Consider the following 24,557-nt stretch of genomic DNA (forward strand, 5'->3'; position numbering starts at 1 on the left):
ATCTGTACTATGAAGCGCCGTCCAATCAACTTTGCAGCATTTGGCTGAATTTGGGCTGAAAGTATATCCCGGTACACTTCAGAATTCATCCGGCTACTCTTGTCTGCTCTTATGTCATCAATAAACACAAGTGACCCAGTGCCATTGAAAGCCATGCATGCCCATGCCATCACGTTGCCTCCACCATGTTTTACAGAGGATGTGGTGTGCCTTGGATCATGTGCCGTTCCCTTTCTTCTCCAAACTTTTTTCTTCCCATCATTCTGGTACAGGTTGATCTTTGTCTCATCTGTCCATAGAATACTTTTCCAGAACTGAGCTGGCTTCTTGAGGTGTTTTTCTGCAAATTTAACTCTGGCCTGTCTATTTTTTGTATTGATGAATGGTTTGCATCTAGATGTGAACCCTTTGTATTTACTGTCATGGAGTTTTCTCTTTACTGTTGACTTAGAGACAGATACACCTACTTCACTGAGAGTGTTCTGGACTTCAGTTGATGTTGTGAACGGGTTCTTCTTCACCAAATTAAGTATGCGGCGATCATCCACCACTGTTGTCATCCGTGGACGCCCAGGCCTTTTTGAGTTCCCAAGCTCACCAGTCAATTCCTTTTTTCTCAGAATGTACCCAACTGTTGATTTTGCTACTCCAAGCATGTCTGCTATCTCTCTGATGGATTTTTTCTTTTTTTTCAGCCTCAACAGCTTCCAAATGCAAAACCACACACCTGGAATAAACCCCTGACCTTTTAACTACTTCATTGATTACAGGTTAATGAGGGAGACGCCTTCAGAGTTAATTGCAGCCCTTAGAGTCCATTGTCCAATTACTTTTGGTCCCTTGAAAAAGAGGACGCTATGCATTACAGAGCTATGATTCCTAAACCCTTTCTCCGATTTGGATGTGGAAACTATCATATTGCAGCTGGGAGTGTGCACTTTCAGCCCATATTACATATATAATTTTATTTCTGAACATGTTTTTGTAAACAGCTAAAATAACAAAACTTGTGTCACTGTCCAAATATTTCTGGCCCTAACTGTACATACACTGTATATATATATATATGTATATATATGTGTGTATATATATATATATATATATATATACTGTATATATATATATATATATATATATATAGTAATTGACTCATATTGTCATTAGCATTGTATGGTACATGTGATCACTTAAAGATATATCCAAAAATGAGGTACAATAGAAAATCACATGCTATAACAGCAATATAATTCTAATGTGCATCACATCCAAGTAAAGGTACCTTCACACATAACGATATCGTTAACGATATCGTTGCTTTTTGTGACGTAGCAACGATATCGTTAAGGAAATCGTTCTGTGTGACAGCGACCAACGATCAGGCCCCTGCTGGGAGATCGTTGGTCGCTGAACAAAGTCCAGAACTTTATTTCGTCGCTGGATCTCCTGTGGACATCGCTGGATCGGCGTGTGTGACACCGATCCAGCGATGTCTTCACTGGTAACCAGGGTAAACATCGGGTAACTAAGCGCAGGGCCGCGCTTAGTAACCCGATGTTTACCCTGGTTACCAGCGTAAAAGTAAAAAAAAAAAAACACTACATACTTACCTACCGCTGTCTGTCCCCGGCGCTGTGCTCTGCACTCCTCCTGTACTGGCTGTGAGCGTCGGTCAGCCGGAAAGCAGAGTGGTGACGTCACCGCTCTGCTTTCCGGCCGCTGTGCTCACAGCCAGTACAGGAGGAGTGCAGAGAAGCAGAGCGCCGGGGACAGACAGCGGTAGGTAAGTATGTACTGTTTGTTTTTTTTTACTTTTACGCTGGTAACCAGGGTAAACATCGGGTTACTAATTGCGGCCCTGCGCTTAGTTACCCGATGTTTACCCTGGTTACCGGGATCGTTGGTCGCTGGAGAGCTGTCTGTATGACAGCTCTCCAGCGACCAAACAGCGACGCTGCAGCGATCCGGATCGTTGTCGGTATCGCTGCAGCATCGCTTAATGTGAAGGGGCCTTAAGTATCAGTAATCTCATGAATCCACATAACAGATAACATAGTAAAATAAACAAGACAACTAGTACTGCCTTGGGGAGTCAGGTTATCTAGGCACCCACCACACCCAACTCACGTTTTGCATTGAAATGCTATGTCCAGGTTTTTCTGTTTTTAAACATATTGCCATATTTTGATTTTACATGTGATTACCTGAATAAAGTTTGTTCACATTTTACTTTGGGTTCTAAGGTTCTAAAGTTCTAAGGTGGCAGCTGCTCCTCAGTATTTGGTCTCCAGCAGCCACTTTTTCTCCCGGTGAGGCGTCCCCGCATTGTACCAGCTCGTGTCCAGGAACATCATCTATGTCCTTACGAATGCACTTACTGGCATTGTCCACTTAATGACTGACACGTCAATAAGTGCTTGTGGCCAGGGACACTACATTTCCCTGATGGCACACTGGGTGAACATTGTTGACGGTGGGGTCGGGTCAAACCCTGGCATTGCACATGTGCTCCCAATACTGAGAATTGCTGGCCCTACTTCTATCAGGGTTTCTTCCACCTACTACATCAGTTCCTGCACCCCCCACTCCTCCTCATACTCCATCTCCGATGTGCTATCTGCACGTTGTCCACATTAGCCGGAAGCTGGAAGCTCTGCAGCACTGCCTCAGCGAAGCAGCAAAAAAGTCTATGCTGAAGCTAATTTGTCTAGGAGACAAACCGTGCACTATGGCAGAGTTACTTAAAGGAATAACAGACCAAACATATCTGTGTTTTTTGCCACAGAACCTCCAACCAGGCATGGTCGTGTGTGATAATGGGCAAAATGGCTGTCGGCTGTGATGCCTGGCAAGCTCACACACGTACCATGCTTGGCACTTCTACTCAACTTGAGAAAACCTACAAACAATTACTCCCATACAAAACAAATAGACAGAAATAGATCTTTATTTCAACTTCTACTCAGCTTGGCAGTTCAACAGTTTCTGAAAACATACCCAGATTTTCCAGAGGTTCTAGTCAAGGTATGCCATGTCAGCACCCATTTTCGCAAGTCAGCTACACCTGCCGCTGCTCTGGCAGTGCTACAGCTGCGCATGCAAATGCCAGCTCACCAACTGGTGTGCGACATCACCACGTATGGAACTCCACACTGCCCATGCTGGCAAGACGTTGTGAGCAGCAGAGACCAGTTGTTTAGTACCAGTTCCAAGATGCCCATCAGTATTCTGGTCAGCCTCCACACAGAACAACTGAAGAGTGGTCATGGATGTCTAACATTTGTGCAGTTCTTCAAGACTTTACGATTCCTCCTCTCTGCCTACTTAAACAGTCGGTGCTCACAATTAAACATAAATCTGTGCATGCGAACAAGGTGGAGATGGAGGAAAACATAAGACAGAGAGATACTTCACAGCCCAGCGTCAACTCATCTACTCAGTGCCGATTAGATTAAAATGAGGAGGTGGACACTGAGGATGAGGAAGAGGACAGGAGCTGATGGCTAGCGCAACAGAGGCTAGTACCAACACAACCTTTGCCAGGAGGAAGAGAGGGAGGAGAAGATGAAGAGTTATCAGGATGGTGGAGACAGGGACATGTTCGCTGTTGGGACCTTGGCACATAGGGCAGACTTTATGTACTGCTGCCTTTGCTGTAATCCTCATGTTACATTCTTTAGGGACAAAAAAGAGTACTGTTTGCTCACTCTGCTAGACCCTCTCTACAAGCAGCACTTTGCATCTTTTCTTCCTGAGGTGTAGAGGTTTTCTAAATTTATACTATACCAGAAGGCCATTGTGGAAATTACGTTGAAAAAAATCCCATCGGATAGTGTTAGAAGCAGGATGAAGCTTCCTTGACCAACCAAGGAGGACAGGTCAGGGAGAAACACAGAGCAGAGGCAGGGGTACATTCTCAAAGGCGTGGGCCAATTTCATGACACCAACCCAGCACCCAGGGCCCGACGAATGCGTATTTTTGACAAGGAGGGAAACATTTTTAAAGATGGCCAAGAAATACTTGGCCGACCAAATCAGCATACACCCTAATTCCTCAGCGACTTTCAACTATTGGGTCTCAAAGCTGGACACCTGGCATGAGCTGTCCCTCTATGCCTTGGAGGTTTTGTGCCGCCCTGTCACAAGTGTTCATAACAGACTGACACTTTGCCTGTCAACAGAGAATGCATACAGGCTTTCTCATAATTTCTGTCTTGCTTTGCACTTTCTGCAAAGCCTTTATAAATGTATTAGTACATCAGCTACACTTTGAAAATATTTTTGCTCAAACTTTCTTTATGGATTCAATGACTAATCCATAAAGTTTAACATGGTTATTGTTGCATTACGGTGGTATGTAATGTGTACAAAAAGTGTGGAAAAATATTTCAGGATAAGATTACTCATCCATAGAGTATTCCATGTGTATGAGGCCCTCCTTTATGTCTAATGCAGGGTGTATCTAAGTCCCTCTGAGTCTTAACATTTACTGTGTTGACCCTTGTTTTTCAAGACTTTTACAATTCATCTTGGCTTGTTAGATACCAGTTTCTGGGTCAAATCATGACTGATGACAACCTGTTATTGCCCAATCAATGCTTATAGTTTATCACAATTCTTATGTTTTTTGTTTGTTCACCTGCTCTACTAAGGAATGAATGCAGGTTCTCAGTGGGGTTAAGATCTTTGTAGTTTCCATTCAATGTACTCAAAACTTCAATGTTTTTCCACCAGGCCTCTTAGTTTTGACTTAGACTTAGACTTATTAGTTTTGCCTTGTGAACTAAAAATGCTACTTTAAAATGCTGAAAAAGCATTGCTCATCACCACATGACTCCTAGATTATTGAGATAAATTGTTCTTGGGGATGTTTGGATGTAATCTCTAATTCCTGGCAGTGTTATTAGGTAAAATTGTGAGTGACCCACTCTGTTGGATAAAAAGCAATTGCACAAATGAATGGTCTCAGGATGCTTCACTATTGGCATGACACCGTACTCGCAGTAGCTCTCATTTTTTCTTCATCGGACAGTCATTCTTCTAGGTGTCTCAAACCATCTGAGGGGCCTTCATCAGAGAAAATAACTTTACCCCAGCCCCCTGCAGTACACTTCCTGTATTTCCTGCAAAGTTATTTTTTCAATCCCATTGTGAACCTGAATTCAATCTAAAAAAGCAGGAGCACAATCAAAAACTAAGGAATTGTTATAAGCTCTAAGAACTGATTAATTAGGAATGGGATTCCATTAGTCAGGATTTGGACCAGAAGCTGATATCCAGCATGTCAGGGAGAAGGGCATAAGTATTGAAATTAAAAAGGCTATGTAAAAGTCTAACAAAATGGCATGCTTATAATTGTACTTCAGTTACGACAAAGAAATCTTACTATAAAAAAACAAGCAGTACATTTTTTGAAAGCGGAAATTTGTGTAAATCTCAAAACTTTTGGTCACATATATCAGTAGATTAATTATTACCAATATAGCATTCTAAAACAAAAACATACAGACATTGAAGATTTGTTCTTGTCATGCGTTTTGTTTTGTTTTTTCTGCCTTCCTCTGGATCACTAAGAACAAATTTCTAAAGTTAAGCCTTACCACTTCCAATCATTCACATTCTGCCCAATCTCTCCATTAAACTTGATCGATATATGGTACAGTTAGGGCCAGAAATATTTGGACAGTGACACAAGTTTTGTTATTTTAGCTGTTTACAAAAACATGTTCAGAAATAAAATTATATATGTAATATGGGCTGAAAGTGCACACTCCCAGCTGCAATATGATAGTTTCCACATCCAAATCGGAGAAAGGGTTTAGGAATCATAGCTCTGTAATGCATAGCGTCCTCTTTTTCAAGGGACCAAAAGTAATTGGACAATGGACTCTAAGGGCTGCAATTAACTCTGAAGGCGTCTCCCTCATTAACCTGTAATCAATGAAGTAGTTAAAAGGTCAGGGGTGGATTCCAGGTGTGGTTTTGCATTTGGAAGCTGTTGCTGTGAGCAGACAACATGCGGTCAAAGGAACTCTCAATTGAGGTGAAGCAGAACATCCTGAGGCTGAAAAAAAAGAAAAAATCCATCAGAGAGATAGCAGACATGCTTGGAGTAGCAAAATCAACAGTTGGGTACATTCTGAGAAAAAAGGAATTGACTGGTGAGCTTGGGAACTCAAAAAGGCCTGGGCGTCCACGGATGACAACAGTGGTGGATGATCGCCGCATACTTAATTTGGTGAAGAAGAACCCGTTCACAACATCAACTGAAGTCCAGAACACTCTCAGTGAAGTAGGTGTATCTGTCTCTAAGTCAACAGTAAAGAGAAAACTCCATGACAGTAAATACAAAGGGTTCACATCTAGATGCAAACCATTCATCAATACAAAAAATAGACAGGCCAGAGTTAAATTTGCAGAAAAACACCTCAAGAAGCCAGCTCAGTTCTGGAAAAGTATTCTATGGACAGATGAGACAAAGATCAACCTGTACCAGAATGATGGGAAGAAAAAAGTTTGGAGAAGAAAGGGAACGGCACATGATCCAAGGCACACCACATCCTCTGTAAAACATGGTGGAGGCAACGTGATGGCATGGGCATGCATGGCTTTCAATGGCACTGGGTCACTTGTGTTTATTGATGACATAAGAGCAGACAAGAGTAGCCGGATGAATTCTGAAGTGTACTGGGATATACTTTCAGCCCAGATTCAGCCAAATGCTGCAAAGTTGATTGGACGGCGCTTCATAGTACAGATGGACAATGACCCCAAGCATACAGCCAAAGCTACCCAGGAGTTCATGAGTGCCAAAAAGTGGAACATTCTGCAATGGCCAAGTCAATCTCCAGATCTAAACCCAATTGAGCATGCATTTCACTTGCTCAAATCCAGACTTAAGACGGAAAGACCCACAAACAAGCAAGACCTGAAGGCTGCGGCTGTAAAGGCCTGGCAAAGCATTAAGAAGGAGGAAACCCAGCGTTTGGTGATGTCCATGGGTTCCAGACTTAAGGCAGTGATTGCCTCCAAAGGATTTGCAACAAAATATTGAAAATAAAAATATTTTGTTTGGGTTATGTTTATTTGTCCAATTACTTTTGACCTCCAAAAATGTGGAGTGTTTGTAAAGAAATGTGTACAATTCCTACATTTTCTATCAGATATTTTTGTTCAACCCTTCAAATTAAACGTTACAATCTGCACTTGAATTCTGTTGTAGAGGTTTCATTTCAAATCCAATGTGGTGGCATGCAGAGCCCAACTCGCAAAAATTGTGTCACTGTCCAAATATTTCTGGCCCTAACTGTATGTCTTTTTGGCGCCGTTCCGAATCCTAACTGTATATTTGGTATCAATACTATGGTGGTTCATTAGAATGATTCCTTATGCTCTAATATGTGAAATATTAGTATTAGAATATTTCTTCCACCTTAAGATGTCCTGATGTAACAAATTAAACTATTACAAATTAGCAGTGTCTCTATGAGAGATAGCAAGCAATGACATGGAATGCAGTGCTCAGGTAAACTGCTACATGCACAAGGAGTCAAAATACATCGAAAAGAGGTTCCCTTTAATGGCTGTGCAATATTGCAGATAAATTTGTTATTTACTTGCAAAATGGTATTGTGAAGTGCTTCGATCTGCTGTAAAATTGGAGACTGTTATCTTCTAGAGACTTTGTTGCTTTCAGTTAAGTAAAATTTCAGACATAGATTGACTCCGTAGTTTATATTGTTGCATATTTCCATAAAGATCGCTATCTGGCTTTTTCAATCTTTGCCTTAGTTGGCTGCCTGCCATGCGTATGTCATCTGCATTGTGCACATCCTTTGAATGCTAGGAAAATATTTGTAGTGGAAAGTGAGAGTGTAGAGAAAGTTGTGTACAAAGCTGCCTAGAAGAAGATTACATGCATTTCAGTTGGCTTACTGCAAGTTGTTACCTAAGGGAAAGCCACCTTTCATTATTTCCAAAACATTTAGAAGACACAAGGTGTTACTGTGCTAATGAATGTAATCAACATACTGTAACGTAAAGGGGTTATCTCAAGTTCTTAAATCCGGAAAACAATTATAAAGCGCTTATAAAAACAAGCAACTTTGCAATGATATAGTGTACAGCTCATTTCCTGACACTTGGCAGTCTAAAAGTGGCTGATAACCTAGGTGAGGAGCATACGCTGCTGGCAGGCTCTATGCTTTACAACCTACGTTCGCTGCCTGGTCGCTGGATCTGACCATCTTCAGTGCTCCTGCGTATCTCCCATGCCGCAGCCATGAAGCTGTCTCTGCTAGTAGCCTTGGTCCAAAATGTCAATCTTGTAAAAATAAATAATTGGTTTGTGTTTCTATTTTCTGAGACCTTTAAATTGGTCCATTGATGGAAATGTGTGATGATGACGACTTGTTTTTTGCTTACCAAGTTGATAATTTTATTGATACAATTTTGGGGTATGTAATCCATTTTGGAATAGCTAAATGAGACATCATTTTTGTCTTCGATTTTATTTATCTAAGTTTAAGTGCATGAAACGAATGACGATAAGTCCCATATCATATTGCCAGTCTCTGAGCAACTCAGTCTGTTGGGAAAATAACATGTTGCCTCATAGGATATTCCTGCTCATTAAACTATTCTAGTCCTGCAAACATCATGTTCCCTGCATACCGTCATAGTTCTATTCTTATATGTAAGATTTCTTACACTTCTATCCTCGTGCTAAGAGTCTTGCAACAGCCATAAGGTTTTTTTATTTTTATGCCAACATAGCCATATGAGGGCGCGCAGCGATTGTGTGGGCACTGCTACTGTGCACTCATGATCACCATGACGTAAATTTATGTAATTTTGCGGGAACTCCTTCTTGACCATGATGTAATCTTTGGTCAAATGTTGTGAAGGGGTTAATATAAAAAGTACAGTGTTTATAAGAAAATGAGTAAAGAGAGACAATAAAGCAATATATAAATATGCATCCTTTGAAGGTCAGGCTTACCAAGACAAGGTGTCAGGAATGACATTCGTAGTAGTCCCGGAGTTCCCTCCCAAGGTTTAGAGTTCGTCTTAGCTTCCTGATCTGCAATAAGAGTTCACAGACTTGATGATCATTTGTGCAACATTAACCATGTGACTATATTAGGTTTACCATAATAACCCGTTTAAGTTGATTTAATATTTTAATAAATAGGACATTTACAAATATGCTTATTTTCTTAGTTACTTATTATTAACGAGGGAAGGATCAGGGTAAGTTTTAGACTAAGTGAAGCCCTGGACAAAAGTTAAAATTGGAGCTTCAAATTATAATTTATTGCGCTATCACACATTTAGTTTGCAATTACACAAGCTGATTTCAGACCATTAAACAAGCACAACCGATTATCCTGAAACGTGTTTATCAGCCTCTATACACAGGCTGAAAAATAATGATCGTTGTAGGACGATGACTTATTGATCATTCTGTTCGTATACATATCATGGTATTGGCAGCACATCTCACTTTCAGATATGCTGCTGAAAACAATTACTTTTGTTTCGGCATAATCCAATCACCTGATGAATGAACATAATTTTGCTTATTCAATGGGTGATTGTTGACATGTTTACACCTGTCAACTCTCGTCTGTGCTGACAGTATTTATAAATGAGGATGCTACACACACATATGAATATACACATAGGGCATACAGACATGAACAGTTGTGTGATAAAGTGTTTGCCCCCTTCCTGATTTCGTATTCTTTTGCATGTTTGTTACACTTAAATGTTTCAGATCGCCAAACAAATTTAAATATTAGATAAAGATGACACAAGTAAACAGAAAATGCCGTTTTTAAATAAAGGTCTTTATTATTAAGGCAAAAAGAAAACTAAACCTACAGGGTCCTGTGTGAAAATTGATTGCTCCCTTAACCTAATAATTGGTTGGGCCACTCTTAGCAGCAACAATTGCAATAAAGCATTTGTGATAACTGGCAATTAATATTTTACAACGCATTGAAAGAATTTTGGCACACTAATTTTTTCAGAATTACTGTAATTCAGCCACATTGGAGAGTTTCCAAGAATGAACCAGTTTTTTAAGGTCATGCCCCAGCATCTTAATCAGATTAAAGTCGGGACTTTTACTAGTTCACTCCAAAGTCTTAATTTTGTTTTTCCTAAGCCATTAAGAGGTGGACTTGCTAGACTGTTTTGGATCATTTCCCTGCTGCATAACCCAAGTGCGCTTCAGCTTGTGGTCACGAACAGATGGCCGGACATTTTTCTTCAGGATTTTTTGGTAGACGACAGAATTCATGGTTCCATTTACCACAGAAAGTCTTCCACGTCCTAAAGCAGTAAAACAGCCCCAGGCCATCACAGTACCACCACCATATTTTACTACTGGTATGATGTTCCTTTTCTGAAATGCTGTGCTACTTCTACTCCAGAGTTAATAGGACATACACCTTCCAAAAAGTTCAACTTTACACAGAGCACTCTCCCAAATGTCTTGGGGATCATCAAGATGTTTTCTGACAAAACTGAGATGAACATTTATGTTGTTAATGCTCAGCAGTTTTTTTGATCTTTGAAAATAGTGGTTTTCATCTCTGCCATGCAGGCAATTTTTACCCAGTCTCTTTCTTATGGTGGAGGCGTGAATACTGATCTTAAATGAGACAAGTGAGGCCAGCAATTCTTTGGATGTTGTTGTGGGGTCATTTGTGACCTCTTGGATGAGTCATTGCTGCTCTATTGGGGTAATTTTGGTCGACCGGCCACTCCTGGAAAGGTTCACTACTGCTCCATGTTTTCACCATTTGTGGATAATGGCTCATTGTGGTTCACTGGAGTCCCAAAGCTTGAGAAATGGCTTTATAACCTTTTCTGGACTAATAGATCTCAATTACTTTGTTTCTCATTTGTTTCCCTATTTCTTTGGATCTAGGCATGATGTTTAACTTTTGATGATCTTTTAGTCTACTTCACTTTGTCAGGCAGGTCCTTTTTAAGTGATTTCTTGATTGAGAACAGGTGTGGCAGTAATCAGGCCTGCATTTGGCTAGGGAATTTGAACTCAGGTTCCCAAAGATATGATAAACCACAGTTAATTTTTGTTTTAAGGAAGGGGGAATCACTTTTTCACTCAGGCCCCTGTAGGTTTGGATTTCTTTTTCCCTTAAAGACTTTCATTTAAAAACTGCATTTTGTGTTTACTTGTGTTATCTTTGTCTAATATTTAAATTTATTTGGTGATCTGCAACAGTTACGGGTGGCAAACATGCAAAAGAGTAGAAAATCAGGAAGGGGCAAACACTTTTTCACACAACTATAAATGTATCTACACAGAACACACACATGTGTACACAGATCACATACACAATTAGCGAAGAGCAAAAGGGTAATAATGTTTTGAACTTTTGACTTTCTGGTCTATATCTCACTATTCACTACTGCTTTGATCTTGAGAGTTTCATCATTTTATAGACAATCATTTTGGCTATCTGATACATACATTTGACTATTAAGCATGTGATTAGTTATGCAGATTCTTGTCATGTCACTGCATTGTTACTGTTTTGCTCCTGTGGTGGAAAAATATTTTTCTACCTGAATACTACAAAATACAGCATTTTGTATACTGTTCTCACATTCCCTAATAGCTCAGTGTATTATTGGTGGAATCGCAAGTGAAAGATCATTGGTTCGAATCGATGTGCAGCCATGAAGACGATTTCCCATGAAAAGAGAAAAAGTATCATCCAGCTCATCGATAGCGGTCTCTAAGCCAAGAAAATTACCAAACTGCATCACGTGAGTGCGGTGACAGTTGGAAGAATATGAAGTCTATTCATTCAGAAGCCAAAAGGAGAACATCCAGGCAAAATATCGGAGTCAACAAGTCGGTTTTTCCCAAGGTCTATTAGTTCTGACGCGACAAACACGGCAGTGGAGGTGGCTCATATCATAATAGTGAGATCACAGGCATCGATGCAAGCAAAGTGCGTTGCACATTACATAAGTCTGGAATGGCGGCCTGAAAAAAGGTGAAGAAGCCTCAACTTCAATATTGTCATAAGGAGCGTTGTTTCAAGTTTACAAAAAAGTGGACATTTAAAGCAATGAAACGTATGATTTGGAGTGATGACAATAAAGTCAATAGACTAGGCTCCAATAGATGCAAATGGGTCTAAAAAAAACAAGGGGAAAAGTGGCTAACAGATTAAGAAATTGAAAAATTGGTAATGTCAAGTTTGGTGGAGGAAGCTTGATGATATGGGAATGTTTCACAGCCAAAGGCATTGGATACTTGACCAAGATCAATGGTAGTCTCAATTCTGAGCTATATGTGGGTATCCTACAAGATGAGTTACTTCGTACACTCAAGTACTATTGGTATGAAAATGATGGCATAGTGTTCCAACAGGACAACAACACAAAGCTTTCATCAAGATTAGTGAAGAAATGGTTCAATGACAAGGAAGTAGAGGTGCTAGAATGGCCCCCACAGTCCCCAGACTCAGCCCAATCAAACACTTGTGGGTAGAATTGAAGAAAAAACTGTATGCAGTACATACCCAATTGAGTCGACCAGTATGCACCAACTTTGAAAAAGTGTAGACGAGACCAGAGATCAAATTTCAGTCGACTTATATTTTAATCTGACCTAGAGCTTGCCCAGAAGGATTCAGGCAGTGTTGAAAGCCAAAGGTGGATTTACAAAATACTAACAAAATAATGCAACTTACAATTTAGATCTTTAGGATCAAAACAGTAACAATGCAGTGACATGACAAGAATCTGCATAACCAATCATATGCTAAATAGTGGCAAGTCAAAGTTAAGTATGAGATATCCAAGATGATTGTCTATAAATAGATGGCAGTCTCAATTCAAAGCAGAAGTGGAAAATGAGATATGGAGCCTGAAAGTCAAAAGTTCAAAACATTGTTATGCTTTTGCTCTTCACTGTAAATATATTTCTAAAGGTGCTATTGTTGTATAATTCTCACCAAATGTCGGTAACAACCCTTCCAATACATACAGGCAAAGAAATGAAGCTATAGATGTTCGTAAATTAAGTAATGTGTAATAATCAGAAATGACACAAGGAAAAAGTATTGAACACACTTACTGAAATTTAAATAATCATTCGTACAAAATCTTTTGTTGGTGATGACAGTAAAGTTTGGTGTCTCTACCGAACACCTACTGTTCAACATGGACACTGAACACAGACTACACTGGGTGTTTGTCACCCTGTCATGTGCATTCATCAGCCAGTGCCTGTACTGTACATAAATAATTTTTTTTTTAAATGGCATGGGTTCTCCTGTATATTTGATAGCCAGCCAAGCAAAACTCACAGCTAGGGGATGCAACCATCAGCTGTCTGCTTCAGCAAGGCTGGTTATCAAGAATAGAGGGGTCACCACTTCAATTTTTTTTCCTTATTTATTTATTTAAATAATTTCAAAAAATGGCTTGGGGTCCCTTTCATTTTTGACAACCAGTTAAGCTAAAGCAGACAACTGCTAGATGTTATTCTCAAGCTGGTAAGGGGCCATGGATATTGACCCACCCAGACTTAAAATAGCAGCCTGCAGTGACCTAGAAAAGGCGCCTCTATTAGAGGCGCCAATTCTCGCGCTTTTCCCATCTCTTATCACTTGCCCTGTAGCAGTGGCAAGCCCATGAATTTGTAATGGCGAGGCGTCTATAAGACACCTGTCCATTACTAATCCTTTAGTTGTATTTTAAATAAACACAGACACAATAAAGTCTTTTATTTGAAACACAACAAAACACACTTTTCCATTATTATTTAAAAATAACAAACACAGTTATACTCACCTAATGCCCATTCCATTGAATCCCTCATCTCCTGTAATAAAAAACAGCAATATCCCTCACCTATCTTTTGTTCTGTCCCACGCCATTATCCATGCCTGGGGACAAATAGATTTCAACCTGGACAGTCGCATCTTGGTAAGGGCTGAGGGACTGGAACCAAATAGTGGATTCACGGCCAAGGGAGACCACATAAATAATATCCCGCTCAGTACAAAGGCAGACCATACCTTTTATATGCACATGATACAATTAGACAGAAAAAAGCAAAAAGTATGATCTGGGATATAAACTGGTATGCATGTAGTAAGTAAGCGCATGTTTACACAAGCCATTAAACTGAAAAAAAAAAAAAACAAAGACAGAAACACAATGACAAATACACTGCAGTAAATAAATCAATAGCATAGTGCATGAAAATAATTCACGATATTTAGTTAATATGTTTTTTTTTTTTAAAATGCAAAAGCTAACACCGCCTCGTAATTTGGACAGTCCTAACTCTAATATTAACCCCTTAACGACCAGACGTATTTCAGTTTTTGAGTTTTTGTTCTTTGCTCCCCTTCTTCCTAGAGCCATGGCCTTTTTATTTTTTGGTCACAATAGCAATGTGAGAGTTTGTTTGTTGTACTTTTGAACAACACCATGGTTTTAACATATCATGTACTCGAAAAGTAAGAAAAAAATTCCAAGTGCGGTGAAATTGCTAAAAAAGGGCAATTCCACAGTTGTTTTTAGTTTTTGTTTTTTTAACATCTTCACTAAATGCTAAACTATCCTGACATTATGATTTTCCAGGTCATTATGAGTCCATAGATACCAATCATGTCTAGGTTCTTTTTTATTTAACTGGTGAAAAAAAATCCAAAATTTGGTAATAAAAAAAAAGGAGCCATTTTCCACGACCTGTAGCATCTCTATTTTTCGGGATCTTGAGCTGGGTGAGGGCTTATTTTTTGCGCCCTGAAGCTGACTTTTTATTTATGCCATTTTGGTGTAAATACAATCTTTTGATCACCAGTTATTGAATTTTATTGCAATGTAGTGGCAACCAAAAAAACGTAATTGACGTTTTGAATTTTTTTCTCATTACACCATTTAGCGATTGGGTTCTTTCTTTTTTATATTGCTAGATCAGGCAATTATAAATGCAGCGATACCGAATATGTGTATATTTTAATTTTTTTGTTTTAATTTGAATGGGGCGAAACGGGGGTGATTTGCACTTTTATATATTTTTTTAAATACTTTTAAAAACTTTTTTTTTACTTTTTGCATGCTTGAATAGTCTCCATGGGAGACTAGAAGCTGCGTTACAGCATACCACCTTGAGAATTTTTCTCGGTGATCTGCTGTGAAGACACTCAGTTTGAACTGCGGTGACCTCATCACTGACTTTTTCCTACGGTCCTGAGGTCACCGCCGTTCAGGCCGGCTGGGAATGCAGTCTCAGTGATGTCACTGAGGCTGCGCTCGCAGCATCTGATTCCCCATTGGTTTTCAGCATGGATGATCGCATCTTGGTACCGTCCAGATTGAAAACTAATCTTCCACCAAACATGAATTATGGCGTGGGACAGAATGACAGACAAGTATGGAATATTGTTGTTTTTTATTTTATTTTTATTACAGGAGATGGAGGGCTTTGCAATGGCAATGCAGTAAGTATGGTTGAAATGAGAAAATTAAAGGAGTCTGTGTCATTTTTTCACTTAAAGGATTTTATTCTGGCTGTGTCTTTATTTAGTATATAACTATAGGATTAGTGTCTTATACACACCTCTCCATTACTAAGCCGTGGGCTTGATGTCACCTGACAATATAAAGGTGACATCAACCCCACAAATATGAACCCCTCTTGCCACGGCTACAGGGCAAGTGGGAAGAGCCGGGCAAAACACCAGAATTGGCGCATCTAATAGATACGCCTTTTATGGGCAGCTGCGGGCTGCTGTTTTTAAGAGGAGGAGCCTATACCAATTGTCCTTTGCCAGCCTGAGAATAGCAGCCCCCAGCTGTCTGCTTTAGCAAGGCTGGTTGTCAAAAATGGGGGGGGACCCCATGCCATTTTTTAAAATTATTTATTTAAATAATTTAAAAAAACAGAGTGGGAACCCCTCTATTCTTTATAGCCAACTTTGCTAAAGCTAACAGCTGAAGGGTAAAGCCCCCAGCTGTGAGTTTTGCCTGGTTGGTTCAAGGAAATAGGGGGGAACCCATGCCGGGCTTTTCATTCATTTATTTAACTATATCACAGGCGGTGGCTGAGGAATACCCTGATCATCTTCTCCTGCTGTCACTGTTATTAGCGGCAGCAGATGTCGGATGATGGGAGTAAGAGTCCTAAAAGCCCCCACCTGCTGTCATCGTTCTGACTTTAATATAACTCTCATCATTCTCCTCTGCTCATGCCGATCGCTGGCAGAGCAGGGGAAAATGATGAGAGCAGTGTTCAGCACCTGCCACCGGGGAACAGCGCTTACTGTAGTGCTTCTTCCCCAGCGGCCATTTGTGTGGTACTGATGCGGCACACGGACTTCATCCATGTGCGGTACGTGTTTACATCAACCTATTGACTTACATAGGTCCGTGCAATCTGTGTAGCTGCACAAAAACAGACATGTCCATGTGTGGGTCACTTGGACAGACTGTCCATCAAAAAACACAACTATGTGCACAGACCCATTCATTTGAATGGGTTTACATGTGTCAGTGTCTCCGGTATGTGTGAAAACTGTCACCACACGTAGTGGAGAACACTGACTTGTGAAAAGGCCTAACAGTGAGAGCAGGAGTAGATGATGGGAGTATTCATTAGCGGCTCCTGTGCTGTAAATAAATAAAAAATCTGCATGGGTTCTCCCTATTTTTGATAACCAGCCAGCCAAAACTCACAGCTGGGGGCTGCAACCCTCAGCTGACAGCTTCAGCAAGGCTAGTTATCAAGAACAGAGGGGTCCCCATGTCGTATTTTTTAATTATTTAAATAAATAATTTAAAAAAATGGCGTGGGGCACCCCACATTTTTGACAACCAGCCTTGCTAAAGCAGACAGCTGGGGGCTGGTATTCTCAGGCTGGTAAGGGTCCATGGATATTGGCCCTCCACAGCCAAAAAATAGCAGCCTGCTGCTGCCCAGAAAAGGCACATCTATTAGATGCGCCAATTCTGGCGCTTTGCCTGGCTCTACCCATTTGTCCTGTAGCGGTGGCAAATGGAGTTCATATTTGTGGGGTTGATGTCACCTTTGTATTGTCAGGTGACATCAAGCCCACGGATTACTAATGGAGAGGCATCTATAAGACACCTATCCATTACTAATCCTATAGTTATATGGTAAATAAAGACACTGCCAGAAAAAAGTCCTTTAATTGAAAGAATGACACAGACTCCTTTAATTATCTCAATTAAACCATACTTACGACCTCGCCTAATTACGCCGAAGCCCTCGTTCTCCTGTAATAAATCAAAATCTAAAAAACAACAATATACATACCTGTCCGTCGTTCTCTCCCACACTGTAATCCATGTATGGGGGATAATTAGTTTTCAACCTGGATGATGCCAAGCTGCGACTGTCCAGGCTGAAAACCACTGGTGAATGAACAGCTGAGAGCACAGCCTCAGTGACTAGCGGTGATGTCACCGAGGCTCCGTTCCCAGCCGGGATGAACTGCAGTGACCTCGGTGAGATCCCCGCTAGTACCGTGAGAAAGTTGCACGGTGCAGAGGTGAGTTCACCGGGAGAATCTCACTGGGAGAATTTCACTGCGGTGAACTCACTTCTGCATCATATGACTTTCTCACGGTGCTAGCAGGGATCTCACCAAGGTCACTGCAGTTCATCCTGGCTGGGAACGGAGCCTCAGTGACATCACCACTAGTCACTCGCAGCTGTTCATTCACCATTGGCACTGTCCACGTTGAAAACAAATTATCCTCCAGACATAGATTAAGATGTGGGACAGAATGATAGAAAGGTGTGGTGTATTGTTGTTGTTTTTTATTTTTGGTTTATTACAGGAGAACAAGGCCTTTAGTGGATTTAGGCAAGGTTGAAAGTATGGTTTAATTGAGATTATTAAAGGAGTCTGTGTCATTATTTCAATTAAATTACTTTATTCTGGGTGTCTGTGTTTATAAACAATGTGACTATTGGGTTAATAATGGGGGGGTCTTATTGACTCCTCTCCATTACTAACCTCGGGGCTTGATGTCACCTGACGGTGACATCAACCCCCCAACTATTACCCCACCTGCCACCGCTACAGGGCAAGTGGGAAGAGTGAGGCTAAGTGCCAGAATTGGCACATCTTAGAGATGCACCTTTTCTGGGGCAGCTGAGAGCTGATGTTTTCTGCCTAAGGGGTGCAGTATCCATGGCTGCTTCCTAGACTATTAATATCAGCTTACAGCAGTCTGCATAGAATTTGCTGGTTATTAATTATAGGGGGACCCTATATCATTTTTTTAGGGTCCCTAATTTTAATAACCAGTAAAGGCTAATTAATATCCTGTGAAGCTCTATGGGTATTACCCCATTCCCAGGCTATAAACATCTGCCCTCAGCCATCAGCTTTCCCTCTGCTACTTATGAAAATTAAGTGGGAGCCCACGCCATTTTTTTCAGAAAAATAATCTTTTATTAATTAAATACATGTACAGTAATTTGCATACACACTGTACTAATTGTATTTGTCACTGACATCTATAAATCTACCTTTTCTATTTGTATTTACTGTGTGTAATCTGGTGTGAATTCCGCTCTTAGGCTCCCTCTGGTGATGGTAAGTAGCATTTTTGTGAGTTCTGCTCTTGGACTCCCTCCTGTGGTTCTGAGTGGTATGGCTGCTTCTTGGATTTAGCTTCAGCAGCTGTTTTCACTGATCGTCTTTCTGGCTCGGCTATATTAGTCTGGCCTTATCCCTCATTCAATGCCAGTTGTCAATTGTTCCTGCCTGGAGTCATTGCTCTTAGGATTTTCCTGACACTCTGACCAGTTCAGCAAAAGCTAAGTCCTTGCTTGTCCTTTTGCAGTTCACTTGTTGTGGACTTTGTTGTTCAGCACTTTCTATGTTTTGTTCATTTGTCCAGCTTATCAGTATGGATCTATTCAGCTAGGCTGGAAGCTCTGGGCAGCAGAGTTTGCCCTCCACACCTTTAGTCAGGTGTGGAGATTTTTGCATTCCTCTGCGGTGGACTTTTTCTAGTTTTTATTACTGACCGCACAGCGTTCTGTCCTGTACTATTTCTATCTAGCTAGAAGTGGCCTCCTGTGCTTAATCTTGTTTCATACTACGTATGTCATTTCCTTCTCCTCTCACAGTCATTACTTGTGGGAGGCTAATCTATCCTTTGGGGATTTTCTCTGAGGCAATATAGTTTTCCTGCTTCTATCTTTAGGGGTAGTTAGCTCTTAGGCTGTGACGAGATGCCTAGGCAGAGTTAGGAGCATTCCACGGCTACTTCTAGTGTTGTGTCGAGCTTAGGGACTGCGGTCAGTATAGTTACCACCTGCTCAGAGCTAGTCGCATGTCGCTCCTTAATCACCAGACCATAACAGTACAACTGGCCCCCTTAAAGGGACACTGTCACCTGAATTTGGAGGGAACAATCTTCAGCCATGGAGGCGGGGTTTTGGGGTTTTTGATTCACCCTTTCCTTACCCGCTGGCTGCATGCTGGCTGCAATATTAGATTGAAGTTCATTCTCTGTCCTCCATAGTACATGCCTGTGCAAGGCAATCTTGCCTTGTGCAGGCATGTACTACAGAGGACAGAAAATGAACTTTAATCCAATATTGCAGCCAGCATGCAGCCAGCGGGTAAGGAAAGGGTGAATCAAAAACCCCAAAACCCCGCCTCCATGGCTGAAGATTGTTCCCTCCAAATTCAGGTGACAGTGTCCCTTTAATCCTAGCAAACAAATCAGAGAGCAAAGGTAAAGGGTATTGGAATTTGACCGTGATCTTATTAAGAAGGCGGTAATCAATACAGGGTCTTAAGGAGCCATCCTTCTTGGCAACAAAAAAGAATCCCGCTCCCAATGGTGATGAAGACGGCCGAATATGCCCCTTCTCTAAAGACTCCTTAACATAGCTCCGCATGGCGGCATGCTCTGGCACAGACAGATTGAAAAGTCGGCCCTTAGGGAACTTACAGCCAGGAATCAAGTCAATAGCACAATCACAGTCCCTATGTGGAGGAAGGGAACTGGACTTGGGCTCATCGAATACATCCTGGAATTCTGACAAAAATTCAGGAACATCAGAAGAGGGGGAAGAGGAAATTGACATTAAAGGAACGTCACTATGTACCCCTTGACAACCCCAACTAGTCACAGACATTGATTTCCAATCCAGCACTGGATTGTGTACTTGTAACCATGGAAAACCCAGTACAACAACATCATGTAAATTATGCAACACCAGAAAACGGCAATCTTCCTGATGTGCAGGAGCTATGCACATAGTCAGCTGAGTCCAATACTGAGGTTTATTCTTGGCCAATGGTGTAGCATCTGTGATGGACAGGTTGCAGCAGATTTGGACTCATGTGGTGGACAATTTGACGTTGTCCCAGGAAAAGGCTCAGCGTTTTGCTAACCGCCGTCGGTGTGTTGGTCCTCGGCTTCGTGTGGGGGATTTGGTCTGGTTGTCCTCTCGTCATGTTCCTATGAAGGTTTCTTCCCCTAAGTTCAAGCCTCGGTTTATTGGTCCTTATAAGATTTCTGAGATTATCAATCCTGTGTCTTTTCGTTTGGCCCTTCCAGCCTCTTTTGCCATTCACAATGTTTTCCATAGATCTTTGTTGCGGAGATATGTGGTGCCCGTTGTTCCATCTGTTGATCCTCCTGCCCCGGTGTTGGTTGAGGGGGAGTTGGAATATGTGGTTGAGAAAATTTTGGATTATCGTGTTTCGAGGCGGAAGCTTCAGTATCTTGTCAAGTGGAAGGGTTATGGCCAGGAGGATAATTCTTGGGTTGTTGCCTCTGATGTTCATGCCGCCGATTTGGTTCGTGCTTTTCATTTGGCTCATCCTGATCGGCCTGGGGGCTCTGGTGAGGGTTCGGTGACCCCTCCTCAAGGGGGGGGTACTGTTGTGAATTCCGCTCTTGGGCTCCCTCCGGTGATTGTAAGTAGCATTTTTGTGAGTTCTGCTCTTGGGCTCCCTCCTGTGGTTTTGAGTGGTATGGCTGCTTCTTGGATTTAGCTTCAGCAGCTGTTTTCACTGATCGTCTTTCTGGCTCGGCTATATTAGTCTGGCCTTATCCCTCATTCAATGCCAGTTGTCAATTGTTCCTGCCTGGAGTCATTGCTCTTAGGATTTTCCTGACACTCTGACCAGTTCAGCAAAAGCTAAGTCCTTGCTTGTCCTTTTGCAGTTCACTTGTTGTGGACTTTGTTGTTCAGCACTTTCTATGTTTTGTTCATTTGTCCAGCTTATCAGTATGGATCTATTCAGCTAGGCTGGAAGCTCTGGGCAGCAGAGTTTGCCCTCCACACCTTTAGTCAGGTGTGGAGATTTTTGCATTCCTCTGCGGTGGACTTTTTCTAGTTTTTATTACTGACCGCACAGCGTTCTGTCCTGTACTATTTCTATCTAGCTAGAAGTGGCCTCCTGTGCTTAATCTTGTTTCATACTACGTATGTCATTTCCTTCTCCTCTCACAGTCATTACTTGTGGGGGCTAATCTATCCTTTGGGGATTTTCTCTGAGGCAATATAGTTTTCCTGCTTCTATCTTTAGGGGTAGTTAGCTCTTAGGCTGTGACGAGATGCCTAGGCAGAGTTAGGAGCATTCCATGGCTACTACTAGTGTTGTGTCGAGCTTAGGGACTGCGGTCAGTATAGTTACCACCTGCTCAGAGCTAGTCGCATGTCGCTCCTTAATCGACAGACCATAACAGTAATCCATCTCTTCTATCCTGTCAGCTCCTGCTGTAATTTTACACTACCACGGCTGCTGAATTACAGGCTTTTCATCTCTCTATCTATCTATCTATCTATCTATCTATCTATCTATCTATCTATCTTTCTATCTATCTATCTATCTATCACATATATATGTGTGTGTGTCACTGGCATCTATATATATATATATATATATACAGAACAGTATATATAAATTTATTTTATGTGTATATACCTACTCTATCTGTCACGCTGTGATTTCACTGAATGCGGCACTCCACTTACCAGCTTTTATTCTCTCTTTTATAAAATGCTACCGACTTTGCCCGATTTTATGAAAAATGCTCATGTTACCAATCACGAATCCGAATGTTCCATATTCGTGCTGAATTTATGTTTGGCGATAGTTTTCCGAACATATTCGCTCATCTCTAAGGCCTCCAACTAATCATTTGCCCAACAGTTTTCTATCCCGACTCCCATATATACTAGAGTGCCTGGCATGTTCTTGTGTTCTCTATTAGAGAGCAAATGTCAGACTACACTGGTACTGGTGACAGCTTTTTTTTGCAGAGAATGAAAGGTTCATCTGCTGAAATTCAGCAAGACAGATCCTTTCCTCTTGACATCATCATCATCAGGGAGCATCAGGAGCCCCATACACATTACATTGTGTATGAGAGTATATATTGTAACCTCTAGAATAAGCTGCACTGCAATAACAAAGATAAGGTTTCCTGTTTATATTTTAAAGGTTATGCACACTACCAGATGCCCCCCTCTTAATAGCCACAAGGTGCTACCTAATAAACTATATGTAGGTCCTAAACTGGCGCCTTTTCTCAGCTAGTATAGTGACACAAGGTCACATAGCCGCTGATTTACTGCAGCTTTCACTATTTCATCATAGCAGTCTTCACGTGATATTTTTTATGGCAGGATACCGGTGATAGAGATCGGTGCAACGGTGGTGGCATGAGTAATAGACAACTCCTTTAAAAGTGGAATGCTGGTGCTGCTCATGTCTGTATCTGAGATGATGGGTTCTGATGACATTGTTATCGAGCAGGCCATAACCAAATGTTACCGAAAGAATTCAGATTGACCAAAGTCCAAAAATAAACTTCTTTTTAAGGAGATTTAGATAATAGTCACAAAAAGGTTTCTCTTGCATTGTGCAGACGTGGGCAATTCTCTGTTACATTTAGTGACACTTCATTTCTCATAAGAGATTGTGATTTCTACAATACATAGCAGTGTGGAAGCACTGCTATGTATAGAACAGGCGATCGGACGATTGCAGCTTCAAGTTTTCATCTTCATGACCAAGCCAAATTTTGCAATTCTGACCAGTGTCACTTTATGTTGCAATAACTCTGGAAAGCAATTTTCAAACTTTTAATTTTTATGCCCTTAAACCACAAACTTATGCCACACAAAATAGTTAATAAATAACATGTCCCACATGTCTACTTTATATCAGCACAATTTTTGAAACATTATTTTTTTTGCTAGGAAGTAAAAGGGGTTCCCTAACCTATTTGCAACTGCACATCTACCAATTCTATGTTTGTTATACTTTAAATTTAAATAAAAACGATTGGAAAAAGGAAGTAAAAGGGGTTAAAATTTGATCATCAAGTTCTCTTATATAAGACAAAATTTGCAAAACCATTTTTTTAGGGACCACATCACATTTGAAGTGACTTTGAAGGGCCTACATGACAGAAAAAACCCAAATGTGACACAGTTCTAAAAAGAGTAATTTGTTGTGCAATTTCTCCTGAGCATGCCAATACCCCATATGTATGGGAAAACTACTGTTTGGATGCATGGCAGGGCTTGGAAGGGAAGGAACGCCATTTGACTTTTTGAATACAAAATGGTCAGGAACCGAGAGCGGACGCCATGTCACATTTGGAGAGCTACTGATGTGCCTAAACTGTTGAAACCCCTACAAGTGACCCCATTTTGGAAAATAGACCCCTCAAGAAATTTATCTAGATGTATGTTGAGCTCCTTGAACACACTGGTCCTTTACAGAATTTTACAACGTTTATCTGTAAAAATAAAAAAATTGTATATTTTTCCACTATAATATTGTTTTAGCCACAAATTTTCTCATTTTCACAAGGATAGCAGGAAAAAATGGACCCCTACATTTAATGTGTAATTTCTCCTGAGTACACAGATACCCCACATGTGGTTGAAAACTACTTTTGAAGCACAGTGCAGAGCTCAGAAGGGAACAAGCACCATTTTGAAGTTCAGATTTTACTGGACTGGTTTGAGGGTGCCACATCACATTGGCAGAGCCCGTGAGGAGCCAGAACAGCAGAAACCCCTCACAAGTGCAAACTACACCACCCATTGAATTCATCTAGGGGCGCAGCTATCATATTGACATCACATGTGCCTCACAGAATTTTATACCGGCGGTGAAGAAAGAATTATTACATTATTATGGCTTAAATGTTATTTTTGCCCTAAGTTTTCAATTTTTCTAAGGGCTGGTAGGATAAAAATGGACTTCAGTTTGTTGTAAAAAAAATTCTCCTCAGAAGGAGAACAGTGCCATATTACAGTGCAGATTTTACTGTTATGGTTTGCTGGTGCCATGACCCACTGGGAAAGTCCCTGAAGTGTCAAAACAGCAGAACTCTCCCATACGTGACCGAGTTTTGCAAACTACATCTTTCAACGAATTTATCTAGGGGTGCAGTGATCATATTGACACCACAGGTGTGTCACAGAATTTTATACCATTAGGCAGTGAAGAAAAAAATGATAATTTTTTTATCAC

Source organism: Ranitomeya imitator, chromosome 4 (genome assembly GCF_032444005.1).
Source record: "Ranitomeya imitator isolate aRanImi1 chromosome 4, aRanImi1.pri, whole genome shotgun sequence".
Classification (NCBI taxonomy): Eukaryota; Metazoa; Chordata; class Amphibia; order Anura; family Dendrobatidae; genus Ranitomeya; species Ranitomeya imitator.